The sequence below is a fragment of the Tachypleus tridentatus genome, chromosome 10 (genome assembly GCF_004210375.1).
Source record: "Tachypleus tridentatus isolate NWPU-2018 chromosome 10, ASM421037v1, whole genome shotgun sequence".
Lineage (NCBI taxonomy): Eukaryota > Metazoa > Arthropoda > Merostomata > Xiphosura > Limulidae > Tachypleus > Tachypleus tridentatus.
Genome location: NC_134834.1, coordinates 165,739,762 through 165,758,142, shown reverse-complemented (window position 1 = coordinate 165,758,142; position 18,381 = coordinate 165,739,762). Strand labels below are relative to the sequence as shown.

Here is an 18,381-nt window from a genome sequence, read left to right as displayed (position 1 = left end):
ATGACTAGTTGCCTTCCCTCTAGTCTTACACTGCTAAATTAGGGACGGCTCGGTGCAGTGGGCTAACAACCTACTCACTTAAATACTTGTTGAAGAATCCGCAAGCGATTGCGGCCCTATGTTCCTAGATGGAATCTAGTGGTGATAACTATCTTTGTACTCTACTATTAATAAGATGGCATACGTGGGTTACTAGGTTATAAAGTATATTTTAAAGCTTCATATATTTTGTATACAATAATAATAACAATAAAATAGGTAGTTAAATAGGTGAAGACTGTTTTTTTTTCTGTACAATGATGATAAATTATAGTTACTGCTAGAATTAGGTAGGCGTTAGGCCTGTTGAAGAAAGATGATGATGAATGAAAATAAAAATATCTCGGTTTTAGCTGTTCGCCAGTTTTCAACTTTGGGACGTTCTGGATAGCTGAAAAGTGGCATATATATACTGAAAATAGAGTAACTGTTCCAGGTATTTCTTTATACCTAGCTTTTGATAAGCTGTACAGAAGAAAATGCATTTACCTTTTGTATTGATTTAATACGGACGTCCGTACTATTTTACAAAAAGAGCAGTAGTGCATTATCTGGTTACACTACTGAAATGTTCTGTTTCAGATCGTTACCTGTTCCTCCCAGTACATTACACGTACTTGTTTGTATTTGTTATCTGCACATTCCAGTGGAAAGCATATTCGTGTTTCATGACTTTTTCTGTTCCTCTTAATGAGTCTCTCGATGGTCAGCGGTATAGCTGGGGTCTTATTTCGAGAGTGTAGATTTGCGTTTAAAGATAAACGCATGAAGTCTGTCTAGTGAAGCTAATTTAGTCATTTCGTATATCTTAGAAGTTTGTTTCCTAGTTAAACAACTTTAAACTGCGTGTTTTTGGTTACACTTTTGAATTGATAAAATTTACTTATTGGGTATATTTTGTTGTTCCTTGGTATGTTTTGTTCCTTCTCAGTATGTTTTGTTTGGTGTCGGTTTTGTTAGCTTGTTCTTTATATGTTATGTTTATTTTGTTAATTCTTGTTTTTTTTGTTTGTCCTTGGAATGTTTTGATTGTTTGAAGTATTCGCGCAAGACCACACAAAGGCTATCCGCTTCAGTCGTCCCTAGTTGTGAAGAGGAAAGCCGATATTCAACTGCCAAATCTTAAACTACTCTAATCGAATGGGGGGTCACCGTCGCTCTTAGAATTTTTAGAACTCGGTTCATGTATTCTCAGTTTGGCACGTTAACCACTGAACAGTGCTGATCCTTACTTCTCAACTGATAAATAATGTGTTTCTTCTAAAATTATTATTATTTTATTCTCAATACATACATTTTTTTTACTTCTTTGTTTGTTTGTATTTCGCGCAAAGCTACTCAGGGGCTCTCTGCGCTAGCCATCTCTAATTTAGCAGTGTAAGACTAGAGGGAAGGCAGCTAGTCATCACCACCCACCGCCAACTCTTGGGCTACTCTTTTACCAATGAATAGTGGGATTGACCGTCACATTATAACGCCACTACGGCTGAAAGGGCGAGCATGTTTGGTGCGACCGGGATTCGAACCCGCGACCCTCGGATTGCGAGTCGAACGCCTTAACACGCTTGGCCATGCCGGGCCTTTTTTTTTTTTTACTCCTATCGCATCGTTAACTCTTTGTTTCTGTTAGATAATTTTTTCTTTTTATATTAACTTTATTATGAAACACACGTAATAATTTTGTGATTTATTCTGTATCTATTGTTTATTATTTGTGGCAGTCATTTCTTTACATATTTTATTTTCGTTTAGCAGTTATTTATATCGCAACGTATTTAGACGTCTGTAACTATTTGTGTTCTTCCAATTGGACAACATTAAATTTCTGTAATAATTTTTTTCTCCTATCAAGTATTATTTAGTTTTTATTATTTAGTTTTTATTCATTTTTTTCAGTTTCACTTATTGAATAAGATTCAGTTATTTATTTCCCCTTATTTTAGTACAAAAAGTATTAAAGTTTTCTTCATTCATTCTTTCTTTACTAGATATGTGTTCTAATGCTCTATCATCATTGCCTTTGTACACAAGTTGAATATCACACAACACGGTCTATGTAAAGTTTTAATACCCAAAATGGGCCTAACACAGATAATCTATGCGTAGATTTGTGCTTAGCAACAAATAGATTTCTCATCATGGTTTAAGTGCAACTTTGTCACCTTCATTGTGGCATCATAGCTCTAAATGTTTTTTCCACGCATTTCTTAGATCGAAACGTAAGTGTAATCATACGTTAACTTGGCCTATTATTTACATCACAATGTATTTGACATCATTTTTTTAACTTCATCCTGTATCATTTCTGAGATAGCACATGTTTATTTTTAATTACGTATGAAAGTCTTGCGCACAAAGGGTGGATACATACTGGTCTAACTTGAATGTGATTTGTATTTCCTACACGCTTCTAAAACTTTCAACAAAATAAAGAGCCACACATTAGTTCAAAGAAAAGTTCTTTTTTAAATAAAACTTTAGTAGAAGAGTGATAAAAGCTTAGATTTTCAAAGTATCTTTCGTTAAAACGTGATCACAATTTTAAATCGTAATGGGCTTTGATGTCACGATACGTATCCATGAAGACTCAAAAAAAAACATGTCATTATCATCATAAGAAACACAATTGATCTGAATATCATAGATTGCGGACGCGAGATCTGGAGAAAAATTTTCCAAGTTTTTGTTTCTTTATTTGTTTTAATAGAGAAGGACAGACTTCGGCGGAAGAATGGCACCGACTCTATGGAAAGTGCTCTGGGAACGAGATTTACCATATTCAACTTGGTGACAGTCGATTCTTCGGAGAGTATGAGGGAAAGAGCTTTAGTTACGCATCTTTTCATGCACACAGGAAGTGAGTTGTATATTTTGATAAACGCATTTCGAAATCTCTAAGAAGATAAATTGGACTGAAGATAGCTTCAAGGATGTAAATTTATATATATATACGTTTTGCCATCATTAGTCAACGATTAAATCTCGTAGCTTATTTACAAATTAAATTTCTTTTCATTAATATTGTGGGCTGTTAGTTCTAAGTTAAAAATTCTATAACTTGTTCTCTTTAACTGATTTCCATCCTTTGTTATTAATTTCATATAAAAGGTACGGAGTAGCTTTGGTTGGAATACAGACAGACCTATCCGGGACTTGGCCAATCATGCTGAACCCTGGTCCATCGTATGTTTTAAAAATGTCTGACATCTGCTTCTATATGAGTATAACTAAAGAAGAGAACAGTGCCTTTTTACCAAGTTCTTCTGGAGATGAAACCAAGGATACAGCTTCAAAAAATGAAGACACTTCAAAAGGTCTTGAATACGAAGGCCGGATGAAAGGAAGAAGAAAATCTGGTAATTTTATTAATTAATTTTAATGAAGATTACAGAATATTTCTGGCACAAACTAATTTTAATCTTTTAAATTCTCATCAGCGACAATTATATATAATAGTGATTTACGTGCCTTCTAATAGTACAATAGGCAAGTTAAAATATCTCGTGTCCCATGGTTTCTTACAGGCTCAAATCCAGGTTTCATAGCATGATTTATACTGTCATTGAAAATATTGTACTATTGGAAACTTGGAACGGGCCATTAAAGAATGCCTCGCTGACGCGTCCTTCGAACGAAACTTTTAACCCTCGTTATTTAAGATGTTTTGTGCTTCTTAACTAATAACTAGACTGCATTATTCATTGTAGGCATAATTTTTTCAGTAATTTCGACCACATATTATCACTGTTTGAAAAGACCCATTAATATTTATTCAAGCTTAAGAACATAATTCTTGAAATCAAATTTGCTGGTGTTCGAAATAACTGAGCATTTATACTAAGTTCACTCTGGTCATAATTCTAAAATATACTTGTTTTGTCTCTATTAGAAATAAATATATTGTATCAATAGCCACAACATGCCAGATACCATTCTGTTTTTGACAACTACTGTAAAACAGATAACGAAGACATTAATTAATTTTATTATAGCGTCATTCATAACCTCAACATTTGAAAAGTTTCTTGTGTCAGTTTAGGTGTTGTGTTTAGAAAACGAAAGATAATGTTGTGCCACAGGTTTTCTGTCAATATCGCTGTTGAATTATTTGGAAAATGAGTTTTTCACTAGTAAAAACAAATGTTCGTTACGTAAGTAGCTATGTTTTAACGACATTCTTCTCTTACAGATTATATTTTCTTTCTTAACTCAACATTATTGTGTTGTTGGAATTAACCTGTTTGCGCTCTTAACTCAACATTATTATGCTGTTAGGTTTAGCGTGTTTACATTCTTAGCTTGACTTTATTGTGTTGTTAAGTTTAACTGGTTGTTTTCATGTTTAATAATAATAGAACAACTTGCTGGAACTATTCTTTTCCTCGTTTCTTTCATAAGTTGCGTGTTTATATTATCATAAAGTGCTTATTAAATCATAATTATTCAGCATAAGAAACATGAAAAATAAAACATAACTTTGTATAACATGATAAACACATCCAAAGAACCATCATGTTCCTTTCGTGTGATTCTTCATTGCTAGCCCCCCAGTGGTTCAGCGGTATGTCTGCGGACTTACAGTGCTAAAAACCGGGTTTCGATACCCGTGGTGGGCACAGCACAGATAGCCCATTATGTAGCTTTGTGCTTAATTCAAAAGAACATCTTCAGTGCTCCCTATCTTGTTGGATAATGAAATTCATAGAAAACCTTTTCGCTAAACTGTGTGATATTCTGTAAATGAACATTCGATTTTATTCAATTTGTATTTCATTACTATTGCTATTGTGCATCAGCTGGTTAATTTATACAAGTGAAAGTAAATTTGATCTCTTGTATATATTTAAAATTCTCAGGAACATACTATTTACATATTTGTACGTCACACTGTGCAATAATTCTCAGGCGCATACTATTTACGCATCTGTACGTCACATTGTGCAATAATTTTTCAGTTTATTTTAGAACACGATTTATTACATTACTGTATAATTGTTGATTATCTTAGATCTTAAATTGCCACAAAAATGATAGTTTGGTTCAAATCACAATGAAGTTTTACTGGTCGTTCCATAGAGAATCGCTATTTTGAACTTTCGCCAATCAAATCAAAAATCACGCTTGGTTTGGGTAAAAAGCGACATCTGGAGGTTCCCAAGACGGATGGCTTGTTAGGAACAGACGGCTACTATCCTGTACGGGGAAGGCGTCCAAGCATAGCTCCTGTTCCCGCCATGTTTGGAAATGATGACTCCTCCTCACCTGATGATGATGACCCTGATGTTAAAAAGGAAGAGGAAGAAGACAAATATCTGGGCTTTCCACTGATTACTCCTGCCGAAACTTGTGGGTATGTCCATCTGTCGGTTTATAAAGCACAGAAATACTGAAGGTTAAAAATTTAATAATATAGCATTAGATATTCAATACATATAACATGGGGAATAAATACGTACTTCAATAAACATGCTCACCTGGCATTGGAATTTTATTAAATATCTTTATATAGCATATAAAACAAACAACGTTACTTGAAAGAAATCTTTAGGTAATTTAGATAAACAACGCGACTTTTGTTCTGTAAAAATGCAGAAATTTCAGATAAAATTTTTTATAACTGCTTGCGTAATAATAAATGTTTTTTATACTTTGTCCAATCAGTTGCATCCACAGAGAGACATTTTGAGTAACAAAAATGGCAATGAAAATATAATGTTTTGGAGTTGATTGTTATATAAACAAAATGTTATGTTCATAACATAAGTCGGTAGCACAAACGTTCCTCGTGATGATTTTTTTTGAATGGAGTTCAGGTTTAGAAACAAAAACATTGCTCTGTCTTATATAGCTTACTATTCGTGTTTTCGCTGTCCACTCTGTAATTTACAAGAGTATTTAAAACTACAGGTTGAAGATGGGTAAACTATTTAAATATGACATGAAACTTTCCAACTATGTTATTGTGGTAATTGCTGCAAATATGCAGCTCCTAGTTAATAAGTATGGTGGTTCATGTTCTCCTACTGATGTATGGTAAATTTTTTTTAACCTCAGGGGGGACGGAGGGTAAGAGCTCTGAATTAACCTATTTACTATATTTGGTTTTCAAAGAAATCAAACTATAAAAACATGTATTTCGACAGGATGATGCTTCACATATAAATGGGAAAAGCTAAAAGTAGAAATGTTTTTCTTATGAAAATAACACAATGTAACACAATTTTTGCTTTTCATGTTCCTGGGCAGAAAGTGTTATTTCCCAGTTGCTTATGCCTAAAGTAAGTGGAAAAGACCTATTTTTCTCTTCAAACTTTGCTTTTATGACCTGGGAGCGTTTAACGAAGACAAGATGGGAAACTATCTCGTGAAAGTAATTTACATTACAGTAGCAAATCTCGAAAAATTACTCACTTCTAAACATTTTTGTATAACTTTAGTATAAATACATGTAAATCTTGGTTCATATTTTGTTTTATTTAGACCTTATGTAAATGAAAATGTGCAAATTTGCCCGTTTTTACATAAAAAATAGGTTAATTTCTAAATTTCATTATCCAAGTCGCAAAAGCAAAGTTTGAAGGGAATAATGACCATTTTCTGTACTTTTACAACACAAGCAATTAAAAAATAACACCCACTATACTAAATTTGTGTAACATAGTGTCATTGATGTATGTCGAATCTGAAGTCTGGTGTAGGTAACTTCATGCAAGGAGGTTTTGTGTTCGTTTGCCAGTAATATACTTGTATTCTGTTGACATTTTAAGTACGTACGTGAAATGTTTAAATATAATTGAAACAGGGTTATAGGCTAATTTAAACGTAATGAACGTCGCTTTATTCCACTGAAAAAAAATCCTTTATTTAAAACCTGTATAATTTAAAACATAAAACGTAAGTTGAAAAGGTGGAATTCCAGTAACTTAGAAGCTTAAGTCTTTATGAAAAAGATAAAACTTGTCGGTTTAGTTAATTTAACAGTATTTGTCAATCGATATAAAACTGGATACAGTCTGGGCTACGTGGCATTTTAAATGATTTTGACACTTCATTTTAAGAATATTGTATGTATAGATTATTCAAATTACATTAGCATATTTGTCTTTTATAAGAAATGTGCCCTTTTGCTATACTAACAGCTTACTAATGATAGAAATAAGTGAATAATAACTTTTTGACGCTTATATACTTTGTTGTAAGCAGAAACCACTGTTTCTAGCTATAAAATCAATACTTAGGAACCTTAGTTTTCCAATTTTACAAAACTTATCATTTTTAATATACTTTCATTTCACATATATTTGTTGGTAAATCTCTGCGTACTTAATTTTGGTTATTTTATATTCTTCAAAAGGGATATTTTTGTTATTTTAAAGATAAATATATGTAATAACGTTACAAGCTCAGAGTATGTGATGTTACACGTGCTAAGGCACTGATTGTTAGACCAAAATGACAATAAAAGTTGTGCACTTTGAAAACGGAGGAAAACATTGAATTTTTCGCCAAAACGCATGCGTGTCCAATAAATTTGTTTGAGACAACAGCTTTGCAGGCTGAGTGGACAGCCATTCCACAGGATGTGATTCGTCATCTCATCGCTTCAATGGGCAGGAGATGCCAAGCAGTTATTGATGCTCACGGGGGGCATACTCGTTATTGACGTTGAGTGACGTTAAACTTCACCTAGTGAGCGTGGACTTCGCCTTTGCAGACTTTGGATGTTCAGCAGTGAATGTGCTAAGTTTCACACATGTCATACAGAACAATTTGTCTCATATTTTGCCTTTTGGGTTTCTTTTTTTGAAGAGTTTATATTTCTTCCCCCAGTGACTCAGAGATACGTCTGCGGACTTACAACGCTAAAAACCGGGTTTCGATACCCGTGGTGGGCAGAGCACATATAGCCCATTGTGTAGCTTCTCTTTTACCAACGAATAGTGGGATTGACTGTACATTATAACGCCCCCACGGCTGAGAGGACGAGCATGTTTGGTGCGACTGGGATTCGAACCCGCAACCCTCGGATTACGAGTCGAGCGCCTTAACCACTTGGCCATGCCGGGCCCGTCTAGTCTCATAATGAAAGGAGAGAACTGCAAACTAATATTTTTTGTTGCTGTATTTTTGCAATAACTGACCTGTGACCCCTTATAACAGGAATAGGGAACTAAATTAAATAAAAGTAAACACTGTAGTTGACCGGGACCTTTTGGTGGTTCAACCCTTTACAAACTTTAAGAAATTATTTCCAAAGCCCACTACCAACGGGATGATTTACTGTAGTGCCTCTAAAAGTTCCATCAAAGGGGGTGTGGGATAAATTTATTTAGTGATTTCTGGAACGTTATCAGAGCAAATCAAAGAAAAATAATTTAAACATAGATTATTATTTTCAATAAAAATATAATTGAAACCGTTACCAACTGAAGAAAGAAAGTCTGAAACACGAGCAAACTTATATTTTATAAATATATATAAACACACATACATATTCAACTTAAGCCTTGCCTTATGCGACATAATATTCAGTCATCGCCCTCAATGATCTGAACAGCTGTTCAGAAGAAGGGCAAATATTCAGGTGCACCTGTAACTTACACTTTAAACAAATAGCGGAATTGACTGTTGCTTTTATGACGCTCCCTCAGCTTAAAGTGCAGAGGGTATTAAGCGATTTATCGTGGAGTATTCTAATGCGTAGTCTGGCACACTAACAGTAACATATATCTATACACATTAGACGTATGTAATAATAAATTCAGATTTAAGGACTTTATGATAACAGTTACATATATATACAAATTAAACGTATGTAATAATAAATTCAGATTTAAGGACTTTATGATAACAGTTACATATATATACAAATTAAACGTATGTAATAATAAATTCAGATTAACGAACATTGGAATTATTCTTGTATCAGCCATCACAAATAAAATTTTCGGACTTAAAAGTAACTGTTGTAATATACATTAGATGTAACAGCCGAATAAGAAATACACATTTAAGAACTTTACGATAACAGTTACGTATATTTATATACGAGGGATAACAAATGTAATAAGAAATCCAGATTTAAAAAGTTTACGATGGCTGTCGCAATATACACCTTAACCCCTTCACAAGAATATAGATGTATCCATTATCAACAATGGTGACAACAGTGTGCAACTATAATTCTTCCTCTTTCCTGCAAAATATGCTGAGCCGTGTCACCATATTCTGCAACATTCTATGCATGACTAGGCATAGCTAGTGGTTAGCGTGTCATGACTATAAATCTGAGGATTAATGGCTCGTGACTCGTTGCTGAGAAAACACCCTCTGAAAATAGGGCTGTGGGTACGCTATAACAGTGAAGGTCAAATCTCATTACTCGATTATACAGTTGAATAACTATCATCCTTCTTGCTTGTCATTACAAAATGTGTAAATAACCGTTTTATAGTTTGTAGGGAAATCTGTAAGAAGCAAGGATTTCTCGAGATCTGTTTGTAAATGTTTCGTGAAGACAGTAACCGAACATGCTCAACTTAACAGTATAATCATTTCGTTATTGTAGAAGGTCGTCCCTTCTATTTTGTACAAAAGACATAATATTCGGCCGTTTGGAATTAAGCACAAACCTAAACAATATTTTATCTGTGCTTCGCCCACCACGGGTATCGAATCCCAGTTTCTAGCGGTGTGAGTCCACAGACAAACAGCCTTGCCGTTGGGAGCATACTGTTTGGTGATCTCCTGCTTATAACATCAGATAATTGTTTTTTAAATATTTAAATCAAGGAGTTACAGATTTCAAACATAATCAAGGTAAAAAAACTGTCGATAAATTGCTTTATTGTGGCTCTTTTATGCAATTTTATGCCAAACAATTGTTGTAATAACTTAAAGGTTTTCCTTATTGAGATTAACCTCCCTAAGATATTATCAGAACTGTTAATAGACTTTCATATTTTGATTGGTTTAAATTATCTGAGATTAAAGACGATAAAAAACGCGGAATTTGAACAATAGACAAATAAAGTATGTTCAGTTTATAATTTTCTTCTGCATGGTTAAAAGTTTGTTACATGGGACAATCTTCAAGATTTTTTTGTCTAGTTGCTTTAGCGTAAAGCTACGTACACCTTAGTTATCTAACCTAATCTAAATTGCAGACCTACAAACGATCAAGCTCACAACTGAGCCATCGCGGTCACTAAATGTTATTCAGCGATAAAAAATTGTTCAGGCCACACAACTTGCATCTCCACATAAGAAAGTAATGGACGTGCTAGACAGAGTGATTAAAAGAATCCTATGGTATTCTGCGTCTTCTTCAAACTGGAACGAACGTCTTTGTCCTTCAGTAATTACATGAAGAAACTTATTAAAAACATTTTAATCTATTTAAAAATTGATACTAAAAGTCATTTTGGTGAAAGTATTTTGATGTTATCTTTGAACTTTTGTTTTGTTCTTATATTATAAATAATGCTGATAAAAATGTTGCAGTTCTATTACTCATATTTTAATTTGCCGATTCAGTCTCTTCGTTCAAAAATTAATACCATGAATACTGGCGCGCAAGATGGGAAAGCATGACTGGGTAACAGGTGGGATATTACATAACAGAAAAGTTAGTTTGTTTGTTCATAGGTAAACATAAAACTACACAATAGACTACATGGCTACGTCAAAACCTGATTCATAGCGTTGTAAGTCCACAGACATACCGCTGTGTCATATCAGAGAAATAATGTGTGATACAGATAAGGAATGACATGACATGAAAAACAATCCGAAAATTTTTATCAGTTTCCAGTTATGCACTAAATTATGGTGATTATTTTTGTATGTAAATTGTATTTTTCTTATGAACTGAACTCTAACTATCTCGATTTCTTACAGTTAGTTAGGTTTGGTACTGGTACTTTTCATTTTTATATGACATAAAAATGTAATATGACTGAGAAATATTACAGTATTAAATTTGATGTTAAACTCTTAAATACGCCGAACTAATTTTTTTTTATTTATCTCAAAGCTACACGAGAGATATCCACGTTAGCTGCCCCTAATTTAGCAGTGTAACACTAGAGGAAAGGTAGCTAGTCATCACAACCTACTGCTAACTCTTGGGCTACTCTTTTACCAACGAATAGTGGGATTGACAGTCAAATTATGATGCCCCCACGGCGAACTAGAATTTTACTTGTAAATATAATAAAATTATTCATTCATCACTTCTCAGCAAAGCATCGAAATTAAATGTACAATGAATGAATAAAGGTAACAGTAAATAATTTAAATTCGTCTATTCTGAATGTACTATTTTCAGTTATCTACACATATATATATATACAAAGTGTGAGTATAGTTAATGTACTGTTCTACAGTTATCCACATATATATATATATATACAAAGTATAGTTAATCTATAATTTCGAACAAACTTTCTGTTTGACTTTGTTACTTGTAACGAGGTTTTTCTGTACCGGTTTCTGGTTCAGTTAGATAAATTACCACTCTTTATATTATTGTTACTTCTCTCTTAGCTTTCTTCTTGAAACCTTATGTATTTGGTACTGTTTTCTAAATGTCTTGTTACTGAGTAAAAGGGTACTTTCTTAAGAAGTAAATACAAATAAAACGGGGTTTAGCCAACCCGTTTATAAACTGGTAGTCTTGACAGGTACGACACTCGAAACGTCGCGGTTCGAATCATTTCACCAAACATGTTCGTATTTTCACCAGTGAAGGTATTGTAATGTTACACTTAATCTCACATTCAGTTGATAAAGAGTAACCCAAGCATTGTTGGTGGGTGATTTTGACTAGCTAATTATTCTGTCACTTACGAATTAGGGACGGCTAACGCAGATAGCCTTCGAGTAACTCCGCACGAAAGTCAACAAATAAACGAAATAGTTCACGTATAAATACTATAAGAAAACGACTTTTAACACAAAATTGTTGTTTTTATTTGATTACAAACTCAACGTTTCGCTTTACAGCTTATTTAGGAGCGTTCACTAAAACATAAACCAAAACTGACAGTACGAAACGTTATAAGGTCATTTATTTAGAGTAATAATGTCTTATATAAATCAAGTGCTCTAAAGAAAACAAAATACTTTACATCCTATACAAGTGTTATTGTTTTAAATTATTCTTTGTCCGAACACAAACTTGCTTCCTCCTCTCATTGCTATGGGCTATATAAACTAGTCGTGAATAATAAATTTTATATTCACAGAAAATTAAATCAAGACCAGAGTGTTTGATGCTGTAGTTTTGCAAGTTTTAGTTTTTAAACTAAATTTGTTTCTGAAGTTTCACCTTGAGACTGTTCTTTTGAATAGTTGTTGATAAATTACGCGTTCCAACGCGTAATAAGAATCTAATTTGAGTAACTGGTCTAACCAGTCGCTGCTCAGAAGAGTTTTCAAAGCTGAATTATGAATAAAGACGTAAGTACAAAGTTTAAGACAATTACAAACATCTAAAAATTTCTGGAAGGTTGACACTCAGTTCACTACCGAAATATAATTAGTTTGTTTTCTGGCATCTTTTGGGATCGAGTTTCTTTAATTCTTATCAATTTAATTTTTAAACTTATCTACTTTATAATTATTGTAATCACAAGGCTATTATTTCATATTTCAGAGAGTTGTATAACTTAGCCTTCTGAATTTTAAATATGCCAATCGTCTCTCAGAAAATTTCATCTTCAGAATGGCATAGCTTTCTCCTTTCCCTCACTCCCACCTACACATATTTTATTTACAGAATAAATGTCTCTGAAAATAACTTGTACAGCCTACTTAAGATTTTTAGTTAATTACATTTGACTTCGCCTCACAGTTATAGTTAGGCTTAAACTCAAATAGGTACAGACATAATATTGTCTTAGTCACGAACATAAACGATTATACCATGTAACAAAATGTTTACTTTTTCTTGTTCATGGGCAGAAATTGTTATTTCCCATCGCTTATACCTAAAGTAAATAGAAAAGACCTATGTTTTCTTCAAACTTTGCTTTTGTGACCTGGGAACGTATAACTAAAACATGATGGGGGACTATATTTGGGGGCTGATACGTGAAAGTAATTTACATTATAGTCGCAAATCTCAAAAAACGACTCACTTCTAAACACTTTTGTTCATTTTTGTATAACTTTAGTATAAATACACACAAATCTTGATTCATATGTTGTTTTATTCAGATCTTATGTAAATGAAAATGTACAAATTTGCTCGTTTAACACAAGGAAAATAGGTTAATTTCTAGGTTTCATTATCCAGGTCACAAAAGCAATGTTTAAAAGGAATAATGGCCATTTTCTGTACTTTTACAACACAAGCAATTAAGAAATAACACATACTACTCAGAAACAAAATTTGTGTTACATGGTGTTATTTAGTAGGTTTAGTTACGTTTCTTCATCAGTGTTTTAGCCCCCTTATGTTATTTATGTGTTGAGAATTGCATGTAATATTTAGACCGAACATATTATAAGATATACTTTGAGACAGATAGTTTTGTTTTAATGCTGTCCTTAAATTTGTGTTTTGAATCACAATTATATTTTTCAAAACATACTCGAATTCCAGGAGTTGTAAGGAGTAAATACTATTTATTTAAATTAAACCTGTATATGGTTGCAGAATTATCAAGGGATTTCCTCCTATCTCCCCTTACATTGGAGTAAATCCAACGTTATGTTACCTGCTAAGAGAGAAAAAAACCAACTTGTTGTCTTCAGCTAGCCCAGGTAAGGAATGACCAAAGCTATTTATGTGATTCATTGTTTTAAATTATTCAGTTTATCAAAAAATTAAACAGCGAAAACTTTATATTTCAGTTGTATACAATATCACTAAATACATTTTGAAACTCATTGATTCTTATTAATTGTTCAGCGTTTTAAGTAGAGATAAAAGTATACCTGAGTCAAGAATTTTGTGGCTATTATCAATAACTTATAACAAAAAAACTTATTTTCTGAGCTTCAAACATTTTGATACAAATATTATGGATTTTGCTCTTTTTCGTTCTATCTCTTTATTTGTTTTACAATAATTTTGGTTGAACCAGAAACAAACTAATAACAATCGTACAAATTAAACTTGTATCCAAAAATAAAAAGAATAACCTTAACTTGTATTCGAATACAACAGTATTCAAACCTTAGGTTTTTATATTTCGGAAAAAAACAACAACATATATTAAGAAAATTTCCCACTTATAAAACAGTTTAGCTGTTGTTTGATCTGTGAATCTAGAGAAATCTCTGATCTAAAAAAAGTGTGAAATGACCTTGATATTTAATCATACATTATAAAGACGATTTATATATGATAATACAGTGGGTATTGCTTCACATATGAAGGTGACGCCGCGGACGATATGTTTATCATATATACGAGAGCGAATTTCTGCCCAACGAGAGTTAGTGCAGTGCTGTTACGATGGGTTTATGGCTGACAGAGTAAAAGAAGCCTTTCTGAAATTTTTTAAAGCTATGTACAGACCCAAAAGTGATAGTATTCAAGAGAAAAGAACTTTCATTGTTTCCCGTAGAGACACAAAAATCCGCACATTAAATTGTAAGGGTTCAAGACCACACCTTGAAAAATAACCCAGGCAACGCCCTCATTTGCAAAGTGAATGTTACTATTACAAAACAGTATCTTTGACCCCGAAACAAAACTATTGTAACAAATCATGGTAAAGTTTATAATATAATAACAAAATATTTGAAAGGTACACACTTACAAACTACAAATATTTGTGCGAGAAAGATGGTCAAACATCACGAAAGTTTTCAAAGATGCGTGGTTTGGGACTGACCTAATTGTCAATCACAAAACACGTGTTTCAACAAACACTGCGATGTCGAGCAATTGTGCAAAACCAGAATTGCTTTAATAAACAATGAATGAAGTTGTTTGAAATACAGCACTGGACCTAACACATGGTTCTTATAAAGTACGACAAACTTCCGTCACGCACGTAGTGTTTTATTTGCATAAACTGTTTTGATCGATCAGTTTAACTGGTTAATTAATCTACCACAGAACCGCATAAAGTCATAATATTATTCTCTTAGTTAAGGTTATACCCCTACAAGGGCAATACGAAAAATATACTTGTGTAGATGTATTACATATAGTATGGATAATGAGACCAAAATATACTGTATTTTTAAACTATTTAATTGATTTTAGAAATGTGTATTAATTTAATTACACACTTTACTCGCTTTTTATGATTTATTTGCTTTATATTAACTTCCTTAATCTAAAAACCCCCCAGAGGCACAACAGTATGTTTACGGGCTCATGACGCTAGAATCCGTTTATTCAGAGTTATTCTGTAGTAAGCATTTCCTTGAATGTTCACAAGTTTTTTGTTTACAATTGAGCACAAAACTACACACTGGGCTATACGTGATCTGCCAATCTCGGGTATTGAAACCACGTTTCTAGCGTTTTAAGTCTTCAGACATATCGTCGTGTCACTGGGGCACTATACTCATTGTGAAATTGATGTTTGTTATTAAGCACAAAGCTGCACAAAGGGCTATCTATGCTCAGCCCACTATGAGGAGCGAAACCCGCATTTTAGTGGTATAACCTGCAAATATACCATTTTACCAGTGGGGGGGACAATCATTTTGAAATTTATTTCTTTATTTCCAGATTTCGATTTCCCACGAAAATAATTTTACTTAATCATCGAACATATGTAAACTGTATAGGCGATACTAAAAGCTATTAAGTGATGCTATATAAAGATAAAGATTTATGGTCAAATTGTAACATTGGTAGTACCCTATTGTTTAAATAAAAGTATTACGTTTATCATCACTATTTGTTAAAGCAGGTAGTTATCAGTAATTACTGAAGTAACAATTACTTATTTCAATCATAGCCAATAAAATTAGTTATATTTGATCTAATGTTTTAGGTTTTTCAATATCCTGGATTGGAGTCTGAGCTTTTAAACTTAGATTATGTGTAACTCCCAGTTACTTAGACTTTAATTATTATTATTTTTCTTTATCTACAAAAGTATGTGGTTTGTAAGTGTTCAGTAAGGATATATTATTTATTAGATGGATGGCCACTTCTTTCCGTAAGGCGTTCTTAAAATGTGACGAAATGTTTGTTTTGAATTTCGCGCAAAGCTACACGAGGGCTATCTGCGCTAGCTGTCCCAAATTCAGCAGTGTGAGTAGTGGGAAGGTAGCTAGTTATCACCACCCACCCACTGCCAACTCTTGGGCTGCTCTTTTACCAACGAATAGTGGGATTGACCGTCGCTTTATAACGCCCCCACGGCTGAAAGGGTGAGAATATTTGGTGTGACGGGGATTCGAACCCGCGACCCTCGGATTACGACTCGAGTGCCTTAATCACCTAGCCATGCCGGGCCAAGATAATAGTATCAGATATATTAAATAATATACTTTGAGGAGGTAACGTGCGGCGCCGTAAATAAATCTATTTCAATACCACCAAATATATGAATGAGTTAATGTTATTCATAGATACAGTTTTTGATTATTTGCTGTTAAGCACAAAGCTAAACAATGTTAAGTAAGGTATTCACTTTTGTAATATTACTTTGCAAATAGTGCCACAAACTTTGAAATGGACCAGCGTCGATACTTCAGGCTGAACGTCTCATAAGTTTTGATATCCAGCCTTTACTATGTAGATCGGCCACTATGGCACCAATTTTAAGTAAGGTATTCACTTTTGTAATATTACTTTGCAAATAGTGCCACAAACTTTGAAATGGACCAGCGTCGATACTTCAGGCTGAACGTCTCATAAGTTTTGATATCCAGCCTTTTCCCTCTTATTCTCTTCCTAATATCTTTTATTCAGCAAAGCAGATGTCTTAGTTTATGTTCACTGGATATTGTACAATGTTTTATTATTACACCTTCGTCGTAATCTTACCACTTTTTAAAATGCCACCCATTGTTGTAACATAAAACAAACGCATTCCCACAATGCTATGGATCCATTTCCATATTTTATTATTATTTTGTACACTATTCCTCAGACTTCTTATAATTATATCACAGCATTCACGTTTTCTTACAGTTTCCAGGATACGCCATTTTTAGTTGGACAACCAATAGCACATTGTTATCTTCAGTTCTTCAGTAGTTGAGATGCTGTACAAAGTTTAAGCGTATGGCCTTATTTACACATGCAAGTTTAACCCTCTTGTCCGTAATAATTTCGTATAAATAAACAACCGTCTTCGAGAAGTTATGTTACAAATTCTCGCTTCACGTATGTATTTATTTCTCGAAATGTTTTGAAAAGATATGTTGCTGAAATTTTTCAAATAACGTTATCTTTCCGTCAGAAGACTGGCATCGCCTGATGGTTAGGACGCTCGACACACAACGAGAATGTCGCGGGTTCGAACCCCAGTCACCAAACATGCTTATTCTTCCAGCCGTTAGAGTATTCTAATTTCACGTTCAATCCCACTACCTATTTATAAAACAGTAGTCCAAGACATGACACTGGGAGTGTTGATTACCTTCCCTTCCCTTTAGTTTATCACTGCTAAATTAGGGACACCTATCATATATATAAAACCCTCAAGTAGCTTTGCGTGAAATTCGGAACAAACTAAACTTCCAATCTGGTTATGTTTATTGAACACTCCTTCCTTATATTAATTCTTACATTTTGAGCTGCAGCAAAATGATCTAATTCTCTTTAGACCACACCATTCGAAACGGTAAACTCAAGTGAAGTATGCCATTAATTTTTTTAATATAAATTAATTAGTTTTTGCTTTTGGCAATGTTTAAGTTTATTATTTAGTTTTCTTCTTTTCTTAGTTTTAGCCATGTTGAAACTTTCTAATTCTTTTGAAACCTGTGGAAGTCATTTACTGCAGTTAACTGAATAAAAAGAAGAGTGGTGGCTATTTCTAACACGTGTGAAAAATCGATATATCATTATATATAAACACGTGTAAATAGGTCATTCCAACCCTATTTAATTTTAATAAAGGTCAGTAGTAGTCGATATGTTATTGTATCCTTATCATGTATATCAACTTATCATTTATTTGTAATTATAAAACATCGAGTGGCCATAACTGAATGAGAAATGCAGGAGCTGTACCAGCTTTTGCATTTTTTAGAAGTCCAGCTGTGTTGTGCATATTTTAAAAATATATGATTTTTCCTGCACTAACTTGTTTTATTATTTGTATAAACTTTATTTATCTATGATTCTTAGATGTAATATTTGATGTATTTAAAATAATCCTTCTTCTTTAATATACGAGGATATCGTCCAGC

At 33.3% G+C, this 18,381-nt stretch overlaps 1 pseudogene across 1 annotated transcript in view; it reads left to right on the top strand.

Moving 5' to 3' along the window:
- The window catches only part of LOC143230851 (potassium channel subfamily T member 2-like), a 90,572-nt pseudogene that overhangs the window by 50,731 nt on the left and 21,460 nt on the right, over positions 1-18,381 (top strand). The window contains exons 17-20 of the transcript XR_013016649.1: positions 2,747-2,896; positions 3,148-3,395; positions 5,116-5,389; positions 13,703-13,809. The product of XR_013016649.1 is annotated as a potassium channel subfamily T member 2-like (transcript). The remainder of the gene's footprint in view (positions 1-2,746; positions 2,897-3,147; positions 3,396-5,115; positions 5,390-13,702; positions 13,810-18,381) is intronic.